At 34.5% G+C, this 10,535-nt stretch overlaps 1 long non-coding RNA gene and 1 other non-coding gene across 3 annotated transcripts; one reads left to right on the forward strand and one right to left on the reverse strand.

Annotated features, from left to right (window-relative positions):
* Positions 1-561: 561 nt before the first annotated feature.
* On the reverse strand, positions 562-3,122 carry LOC107913341 (uncharacterized). 2 transcript variants are annotated; one of them, XR_005907695.1, is made up of 6 exons: positions 2,963-3,122; positions 2,536-2,610; positions 1,752-2,025; positions 1,172-1,286; positions 986-1,071; positions 562-883 (listed from the first exon to the last, which is right to left on the reverse strand). It is a non-coding gene; the product is annotated as an uncharacterized lncRNA (long non-coding RNA). The 2 variants fall into 2 exon arrangements; XR_005907694.1 differs by having other exon boundaries at positions 605-883; positions 1,999-2,025.
* A 6,850-nt stretch (positions 3,123-9,972) lies between these two features.
* Positions 9,973-10,079, forward strand: LOC121212778 (small nucleolar RNA R71). Its single transcript, XR_005908152.1, has one exon. It is a non-coding gene; the product is annotated as a small nucleolar RNA R71 (small nucleolar RNA).
* Positions 10,080-10,535: the final 456 nt, after the last annotated feature.

The following is a 10,535-nucleotide window of genomic DNA, read 5'->3' on the forward strand; positions in this document are numbered from 1 at the left end:
GAAAATATTAACTTTAAAACTAAATATAAAAGTTAATGAATTTAAATTTAGAATTTAAAATAATAAATTAATAACACAATTGCAATTTAAAATTTAGAACTCAAGTTATCTTAAATTTTAAAATAAAAATAAACATTTACAATCAAAACTAAAATAAACAATGAAAATTGGATTAAATATAAAAATATCAATAAAATAAGATATTATAATAAATTTACTTAAATGAAATAAGAATTTAAATCATAACTATGTAAAATATAAGAGTTGAATATCCATTCCCATGTAAAATATCAACATTGATTATTTAAATTGATTATTCAGTTCTTTATTGAAGACATTAAAGATTTGTTATTTCTTTTGTTTATTTTGTCAATACTAAAATTAACCACATAAAAAATGTTACCTTTTTAATAAACGGTTCTACTTAATAGCAAAATTCAATAAATTGAACTAAATTAACTTTTTTAAAAACGCATAATTGAACAAGCGGTTTTACTTCGTATTAAATTTCAATAAATCAAACTAAATTAAGCTTCTGAAAATGTATAACTAAATAAATGGTTTCGCTTAATATCAAAACTTAATAAATTGAATTAAATTAACCTTTTAAAAACACATAATTAAATAAACGATTTTACATGATAATTAATCAAACTAAACTAACCAAAGTTATTCAATTACAATCAAGTTTTAGTGAAACTAATGCTAAACCCTAATTATTGAGTTAAATTAATCTTTAAAATGTAAGAATTAATTTGAATGTCACAAAATATGTACAGTAATAAACTTGAACATTTATAGACTGAAATGGAAACAAAAAAAACCCTCTGAAATGGAAACTTCAACACCAGGGCACTTTATGAAACCAAAACCAACTTAATACCTAAGGAGCAAAAAAGATCACATGCATACTCCACCAGCATACAGGCAAATAGTTTGCAAGTATAGGACAATGAAGGCTTTATAGCAAATTAAATATACATACCTTTTAGAAATTGTAAATCGCATGGTAGAGTTGATTCCAGTAACTAGTGTTGTGGTGAGCAAAGCACGCCCAAAACTTTTGAGACGCTACGAAAAGAATAAAAAGAAACTTCATTATAGCGAAAATAATAAAATAAATGAAAAATAAAAAAGTATAAATAGTAAAATTAGGAGTGACTTAACTTACATGATGAGTGAGAATGGTGCGAACAAAGCGAACTGCAGCAACTACTAAGTATTTTTCCCTTCTCCGAGTCAATAGCAAAACTTTTTCTATAACATTGTTAAGGATAAAATTACACCTACAAACAATGAAGATAAGGTAATTAACATCTTAAGTTCATAAGCCCAATTTTACAGAACACAGCAATTCGCATATGCTTGAGAGAATTTCAGGCTTTGCGCTATTTTTACTTTCAACTTTTCTGGCATTTCAACAATCAGCAGACATATATATAATAAATCACAAATGAACATCCAAAATTTTTACACCTGGATAAATAAACTCCAAACTGTTGTGGACACCAAATGGGAAGATAACACAGATACAAGGTATGAAAATCACATGATAAGCATTCTTCAGTCGTGATTTCTAGCATCTTATATAATAACAATCACTCAGTGATCAACAAAACAAAGAAGATCAACTAAAGTTTTGATTGTGCCCGTTAGACATCATAAGGAAAACATACACAAGCAAATTTATCAATATTTAGCTTATTCAATAACTATATCTCTATGCATGAAGATCCAAGTTGCAACCGTACCTGGATTCAAATTTGAAAAATGTTTTTGCTTCTCTAAGAACTGCAATATAACCAACACCACATTCTTGTGCATCACGATAAAATGGTGTATGACATTATTAGGAAATGTCTAGAGTTTAACGTCTTATTTTGGAATCTATTTATGTCAATTCATTTTAGCAGTCAGACATATTCCAGGCAATTAAAAGATACAGTAGGGCCTCCTTTGAAAGAATGTATCATTCAAGAGAACAAAGAGCATGAATACCTGTACAGCCACCGATGTGTTTACCCCCTGTGCAAAGCAGATACAGGATTAGAGCATCAGTTATACTTATATAACCAAAGAAAATTGCTAACTGTTATTTCACAGGTTACTTTAAAAAAAGTTCCCAAGGTTGGAGTTCAAATGTATCACAAAGCAGGTAATGAGCACGATAATTTTTCATGTCACAACAACTTCTTTTAGAATCATAACAAAAAAAAAGGGCTGCTGTTTCATTAGTGATTCTTTTAACCAGAACTTGAACCGGAAGAAAAAGAAGCCATTAACAGATAAGCCAAGTACAAAGTCATGATGCTCAAACTGGTTTTCTTATTAAACGATGATCGACTTCTGTTTTTTTGGTAAAGAACAACCTGAAAAGACAGTCTTCTACTTCATCCTTTCATAGATAGTAAACATTAAAGATAATAAATGGAGTGGTAAGGGCTTTATACATATAAAATCAATAAGCCATGCATACTGTTTTACAGTCAAGGGAGTTCTATATCTGTTAGGTAAATGCTAATTCAAGAAACTTACCAATAAAAACATTTGGGACAGTGTGTTGCCCAGTAAGCCACTCCAGCAACTTCTGCACTTGAGGCCCTTGGGCACCTGAACAAGATAGAACTCTTTAATAAGCAAGACCAATATTACGATGTAAAGTAATTGACTGCGCGGTCCAATTTGAGATATTAAACTTCATTCACAAATTCTGTTGAATTTGGAGAATGGAAGCATGAATTACAACCCAGAAATCCCATTCTTTTGAATAAGATAAATGTTATATAAACTCAATTTCTACCTTTCCAACCACTTTTTCCAAGAGAAAGTATCACACGGTGATAAGTGATCAATTTTTACATACTGTTTTGATTTCAAAGAGGTTACGAATCTCATAATTTCAGTGGGATTTAGAAACACAACGAAGAACTACAAGACACTCAATTTTCATAGGAAGACTTACACGGTGATGAAGTAGAGGAGTGTCGACGGCGATGCGGTAGAGGGGACAACGGCGATGCAGCAGATGGTCAGATGAAGATTTGGGGATTTTGATTTGGGAAAAATTTTTAAAGGAAAAAAAATAAAGGATTTTGGGGATGAGTTGGGATAAAACTCAGCATAGCAAAACGGCACCGTTTCCTTTAAAATAAAATTATACTTTGTAGTGTTTTTCTCTTAGGGCCGCTAATACTACATTTTGTAGGGTTTTGTTTTCTAGCACTGTTGATGCTTGACCTTTTGCGTTATTTTTATCATAAACACCGCTAATTGTTGATCTTTTGTGGTATTTTTATCATAAACACAGCTACTGATTTACCTATTACGACGTTTTTCCGTTAGCACCACTAATGTATAATATTTACAGTGTTTTCCGTCCAAACGTCACTAAAAATGCCACTAAAACCTTAAATTCTTGTAGTGAACTAATTCGAGCCAATAGATCATTTTCATACATCTAACCTATCGTTCAACATTTCCATTAGAAATGTCATATTTCAAAATGTCAAATAAAAATGACCGAATCATGTCCCAACTGTATTAAAAGTTACCCTAGTCAAAGCATAAACCACTTTATTAGCTTCCTTGTGTGCATAAGAAAAACGTCATATTGTTGAATTCATCATTAAGGAGAACATAATCTCAAATAATTAGAAAGAATTCTGACAAATCTGGCTCTCTCAAAGATAAAGCTTAATAAACTTCCAAGCAATCAATTTCTATTTCCACCCTTTCAATCCTAAAGTTTTTTAACCATGAAAAAACCTCTTTAATAACTAATGCTTCTACTAGAGAAGGATGAGCTACCACCAGAATCCCCTCAATTAAATCTTCAATAAAAAGTCTTTGTATCATTTTGCACTACTGCTCTGAAGCCTCATTTATTAACCGTTCAACCAATGTCAACATCAGCGTTGCATTTTATCCAATTTCCAGTAGGCTTTGTCCAACCTTTTGATGTCCTGAATAGTAGTACCAGTGACCGATAACTTGCCCAATTTAACTTTCGAGGTCTTCTATTCTTGCAAATAAGTCATAGAAAAAGGTGATATGATTAACAGAGGAATCATTTTGTTTCATACAAACATATTTCTAAAAACCAGAGCTTCCATAGAATTCAACACCCCTTTTCAAGCCTTTCATAAATCCCATTACTTAGAGATTGAACAACAAAATCTTTGATGGTGACACTAATTACATTAATTATTGTCTAGCCATACTTGAGTCGCTATGGAGCAATTAAGCAATGCATGATCAATGCTTTCATTATTATCATATTTTGGACACAAGGGATCTAGTTGCACTCTCCTACTTAATAAATTATTCTTACAAGGCACAAAACCTTTCATACACCTCCAAATAAAATCTTTAACCTTTAAAGGGAGAAGACTACTCCAAAATTTCAACTAAGGACCAATTTCAAACAAGTTATCAAGTTTAGAGAATTTATTCGTGGCAAGCATATATCTTGCTTTCATTGTAAAATCCTATTTTGAGTAATGAAAAATGAGCATATCTGTTGGATTTTGAAGGTTGATTGATGTTTCAAATACTCGCATGACATCCATAGGCGCATTAGTCTCCTATGCCAATGATCGCGTGATTTCGTGATAGGTTTTAAATATTTATAATTAATCGTTCTTGAAACTAATTATTATTGTGATGTAGGCAAGTGTACCTATCGAACAGTAGTATAGTTTTAGCAAGTCCAGATTGTCGAACCCAAACGAACTAAAAGTACTAATAATGACTGTCTTTTTATTATCTAGCCTAAGAATAATGGGGTTTTGTTTTAACTAACTAATTATTTAAACTAAGAACTCACAGAGAATAGAATTGGGGAACTACTTTTAGGAAAATCGATTGAATTAAAACAATATCTAAGGAAAAATCCACCTAGACTGTACTTGTTATTCTGGCTCCGAATCGGACGATTTATTCATTTAACTTGTTCCGTAGAGATCCCTAAGTTATGTTATTATCCCTATTCAAGAGTAATAACGTCTAATCCCTAGATTGAATAATTGAGACCTTTCTCTAATTAACACCCTAAGGTTGCATTAACTCGATCTATGAATCCTCTTATTAGGTTTCACCCTAATCCGGCAAAATCTTGTCACCCTATGTCTAAGCGCGCAATCAACTCCGCTTAATTATGAAAAATGTACTCTTAGACAGGGTCTATTCCTCCTCTGAATAAGAGCTTATCTTGAATCAGTATACTGGGATATCAAAATAAGAATTAAGAACAAGTTAAATATTTATCATACAATTCAAAAAATAATAACAAGATTCGTCTTAGGTTTCATTCTCCTTAGGTATTTAGGGAATTTAGTTCATAGCTAAATAAGAAAACATTTCAGAATAATAAAGAATACAAAACATAAAGAAAACCTAAAACTCCTGAAGGGGAATTGAGGAGAGATCTTCAGTCTTGATAATGAATCCGGCTTCTGAGATGAATCAATCAGCTTCCTTGGAGTAATTCCTTACTCCCTATTCTGTGTGTCCTCTTTTCTCCTTCTAGGGTGTATTTATAGGCTTTTGAATGCCTATTAGCCCTTAAAAGTGGCCTTTTCCGAATTGGACTCAACTTGGACTCGGCAGGGACACGCCTGTGTGACACGCCCGTGTGCGATTACTTCAGGCCGTGTTCGAGCCTGTTAGAATGGCACGGACGTGTGTTATACCCGTGTGAGTCATGCTTTAATTCTGCTAGATTGAGACGGCTGTGTGGGATGCCCGTGTGAGGAAGTCTAGGCCGTGTTGAGTTCGTATTTTGGCCTATTTTTTTCGTTTTTAGCCCGTTTCTCTTTCCTTTCGCTCTCCTATGCTCTCCTAAGTATAAAACATGAAATTAAAGCATTAGGAGCATCAAATTCACTAATTTTAAGGAAAAATCATCTATAAAATACGTTAAGCATGGGGTAAAAATATGTATAAATTACGGTTTATCAAATACCCCCACACTTAAGCATTTGCTTGTCCTCAAGCAAAATCCTCAACTCATAATCAAAATAAATTCTTCTCAACTTTACAATTTCTATCGGTAATATCTCAAAATAATCGATAGGTAATCATACATTTGAAAATTCAACTAAAAGAACATAAAAGTTTCAAACATTCCAAGTTGAGTATTTAATTATGCAAACATAGGTGTCTCTCCTCATCTGAGTAATTACCTTTGATTCAGAATATCACAGAGTTTCACATCCTCACTAAAGATTCACTCAAATCACTCGAGGTGTTTAAGGACAATAAATGAAGCACTCAATAGTCAATAATGAAAAGTCATTACCATAGGCTTGCATGAAAATCAAATCTCCACCACTATAATTTAAGATGATACATCAATCAAAAGGTCTTTAGAGGGTTGTAGTGAGGCTTGGTTAGGGAGTGTGGTCACAAGATGAAAGAAAGGGTTAGAATCGAGATTGAATTGAAAAATTGCCTAACTAGAAAATGAGTTAATCATTACTTGCGTACAACATAGCTTCTTCTCAGAGTATGGAATTACTAATGTGTATATATAGTTTTTTTTTAAGAACAAGTTAAATGACATAGGCTAACTTATTACAAACAAGACATAGCTAAGTAATTTTTTCAACTCAAATCTCGACAAAAATAGGGATCAAATTAATTTAAGGGATTTCAACAATAATGGGTTAAGGGTTAATATTGAGGTTAATACAAGGAATGGCTTGTTAGGCTCAAAAGGGTTTACTAAGGGTTAATCGTGGAGGTAGGCTTTTCATGGCATGAGTGGGTTGATCCTAAGTGCCTTAATCATTTTGACATATCAAATCAAATGGTGTGGTCTCGACATGCATAATCAAGCAAGTTCTAGAATAACAGTTTGATATTGACACACTCAAAGCAATAATAAAAGTGAGCATGAAAGAATTAATAGATGCTCAAAAGGCTCAAAAATCTCACAAAAATTATGGCTTTTTGATGTTTAGACTCGTGAATTCCAATTCAAAGTAATACCTTGACTTGGGGAAACAACCTATAATTTTAAATTTTTAAAAATCAACTTATCATGCTTGATTCTCTAATGTCTTAAAGTTTAAGAAATCAATGCAATAATCCCTATGTTTAAATTCAAGATATATCAATCAAAATCATAAATCAATTAAAATTTATCCTAAGTATAATATGAGAGCTTTTCAAGAGAACAAGATAATTTTTCAGGGATTTTTCTGATAATCAAATGAATTCCCCCCACTTAAGATGTACATTGCCCTCAATGTACAGAGATAGATATATTTAGAATATAAAAATAAGATAGGGAGAGAAATGAAACTTCCTGTATGAAAAATGGATGAAATTCATGGATTATCGAGAGAGAGTTGTTGGAAATAAAGCTGAAGGACAAACATGATTCTGAAGAACAAAAGGATAATTGGGGGAATAATTTGGTAGTAATCATAAAGATAAGCCGTGTTTAAAAACAAAAGAATCTTAAGAAAATTAATGAAAGAAAAATAAAAGAAGATAGATAATATAATTTTTCTCAAGTGCCACGGTCAGTTCACACGCCCGTGTGATCGTGTCCAGCCCGTGTTTGTCACGAAGTGAGATATCGTCACACGGCTTTCGGGCACGCCCGTGTGTCTAGGCCGTGGGGCTATATGATCATGTTACACGACCGTGTGTTATGTGGTTCGCTTCTCCCATGGTCATGTAGCTCTGCACATGCCCGTGTTTTTTGTCAGTGTTGTCCACGGGTGGTAGACACCGGCGTGTCACACACCCGTGTGCATTTGGCAGATTTGACCACGGCTAAGTTGCACGCCAGTGGCCACTTATCGTCTCCCGTGTTGGGAAAGATAACTTTTACCCTGTTTTCGCACGGCCATATCTCATGACCGTGTTTCCGTCCATATTGGTCACACGGCCTCAAGCACAGCCGTGTGATCGGCCATGTGGAGTTGGGAACCTATGTTTCAAAGATTCTGTTAGTGACCTAGATGTTTACAAATTTAAATTTAAATAATTAAAAACCGTTAGTACTCGGGTTGCCTCCCTAGAAGTACTTATTTATAGTCTAAGAAGGGTTTTAAATGGATGTTTGTTTACCTTAAAAGTGCCGAATTTGAGATGACTCACCTCGACCGTACCGAATAGAAAAATACTAAGTACCGTAATAGGGGTTTCTTCATCCGGTCTGGCAGTGAGAATGTAAGGATATGTGGCATCTAATAAGACTTTATCGCCAACCTTAAGTTGATTCGGAAAGGAATCGAGCTCGTTTTGACGCAGTTTTGGTTTATTGTGTGTTCTTGGTTTATGTGTTCGCCATTCATCGAGCTCCTCTATGTGCAGTCTTCGTTCCTCGTGATTAGGTCCTCTACTATTGTTTGAGAATGACTTATGTGCTTCCTTCAGACTCATTTTCTGCAAAGTAGGTTGCACCATATTGTTAGTTTTTGTAGAATGGTTTAAACGATCACCTTCAATTTCCGATGTGTTGCTAGAATTGCAAGCTTGAAGGGTGATTGTTTCGTCTCCCACCCAGAGTGTGAGTTCACCTGTGCCAACATCAATGATCGTTTTAGCAATTACTAAAAAAGGCCTTCCTAGAATTAAGGGAGTGTTGCTATCCTCTTCTATGTCTAGAACAATAAAGTCAACGGGAAATATAAATGTATCGATTTTAACTAGCACATCTTCAATAATACCCTAGGGAATCTTATAGTTTTATCTGCTAATTGAATGCTCATCCTAGTCTGTTTGGGTTTTCCGAGACCTAGTTGCTTAAACATTTTGTAAGACATGACGTTGATACTACCCCCTAGATCAGCTAATGCATTATTAACATCTAAACTACTAATTAAGCAAGGAATCGTAAAACTCCCTGGATCTTTTAGTTTGTTGGGTAGTTTATTTTGGAGAATAGCCGAGCAAACTACGTTCAGCTTTACATGCGACGCTTCGTCCAACTTCCGCTTATTTGCTAAAAGCTCCTTTAAAAATTTCATTGTGTTTGGCATCTGCGATAGAGCTTCAATAAACGGTAAGTTAATATGTAATTTTTTTAAGAGTTTAAGGAATTTACCAAATTGTTCATCTGAGCGATCTTTCCTTGTCGCTTTAGGGTATGGCACACGAGGTTTATATTCGACAGTCACTGGTTTGTTTTTATTATAATCTACCTAACATTTACCTTTGCTTACTACTGTTTCTTGCCTCGGTTCTGGCTCAGGCTCAACGACTCCATCTTCATTTTGAACATTAATTGCATTGAACTGTTCCCTTGGGTTAGGTTCAGTATTACTTAGCAGGCTACCTTGTGGTCGTTCGGAGATTAGTTTAGAAAGCTGGCCTATCTGAGTTTCGAGCCCTTGGATTAACGCTTGTTGATTTTTAAGTACTGTTTCGGTGTTTTGAAAGTAGGTTTCTGATACCGAGATAAACTTTGTGAGCATCTCTTCAAGGTTCGGCTTCTTTTCTTATTGATAGGGTGGCTGTTGGTAGCCCGGAGGTGGTCGCTGATTTTGTTGGCCTCCCCATGAGAAATTGGGGTAGTTCCTCCAACCTGCATTATAAGTGTTACTATATGGATTGTTTTGAGGTCGAGGATTATTACCCATGTAATTTAATTGCTTGTTATCTATGTTGTGGCCATAAGGTTGGTATTCTTAATGGCTTGTTCCACCTCCACTTGCTTCACACTGCATTACTGGATGAACCTGTGAAGAATTAAGAAAACCATCAATTTTTTTATTCAAGAGTTCTACCTGATTAGAGAGCAGGGTGACCGAATCGACGTTATAAATACCGGCTGTTTTCGTTGGCTTTGTCCTCATGACTTGCCACTGATAGTTATTTAGTGACATTTCCTCTATGAACTCATAAGCATCTTCAGGTGTTTTATTATTGATGGTTCCGCCAGCAGCTACGTCAACCATTTGTCGAGTCGAAGGATTCAGGCCGTTATGGAATGTTTGAACCTGAAGCCAAAGCGATAACCCATGGTGAGGATACCTTCTCAAAAGGTCCTTGTATCTCTCCCATGCATCGTAGAGTGTTTCTAAATCCATCTGCACAAAAGAAGAGATATCATTACATAATTTAGCTATTTTAGCCGGCGGAAAATTTTTTAGTAAAAATTTTTCGGTCATTTGTTCCCAAGTAGTAATTGACTTTCGTGGTAACGAGTTCAACCACTGTTTAGCCTTGTTCCTCAATGAAAAGGGGAACAACCGAATACATATGGCATCATCAGAAACGCCATTGATTTTAAATGTATCGCAGAGTTCCAAAAAGTTTGCTAAGTGAGCGTTGGGATCTTTATCTTGCAAACCATTAAACTGAACAAACTGTTGTATCATTTGAATTGTGTTAGGTTTTAGTTCAAAAGTATTTGCAGCTACAGCAGGTCTAACTATGCTCGATTCAGTTCCTGTTAAAGAAGGTTTAGCATAATCATACATAGTGCGTGGAGCAGGATTTTGATTAGCCGCAATTGCAGAAGGTAGCTGATTGCCTTGGTTTTCAGCCATCTCTTCAGTTGGGAGTTGAGTATTGTC

Source organism: Gossypium hirsutum, chromosome A13 (genome assembly GCF_007990345.1).
Source record: "Gossypium hirsutum isolate 1008001.06 chromosome A13, Gossypium_hirsutum_v2.1, whole genome shotgun sequence".
Lineage (NCBI taxonomy): Eukaryota > Viridiplantae > Streptophyta > Magnoliopsida > Malvales > Malvaceae > Gossypium > Gossypium hirsutum.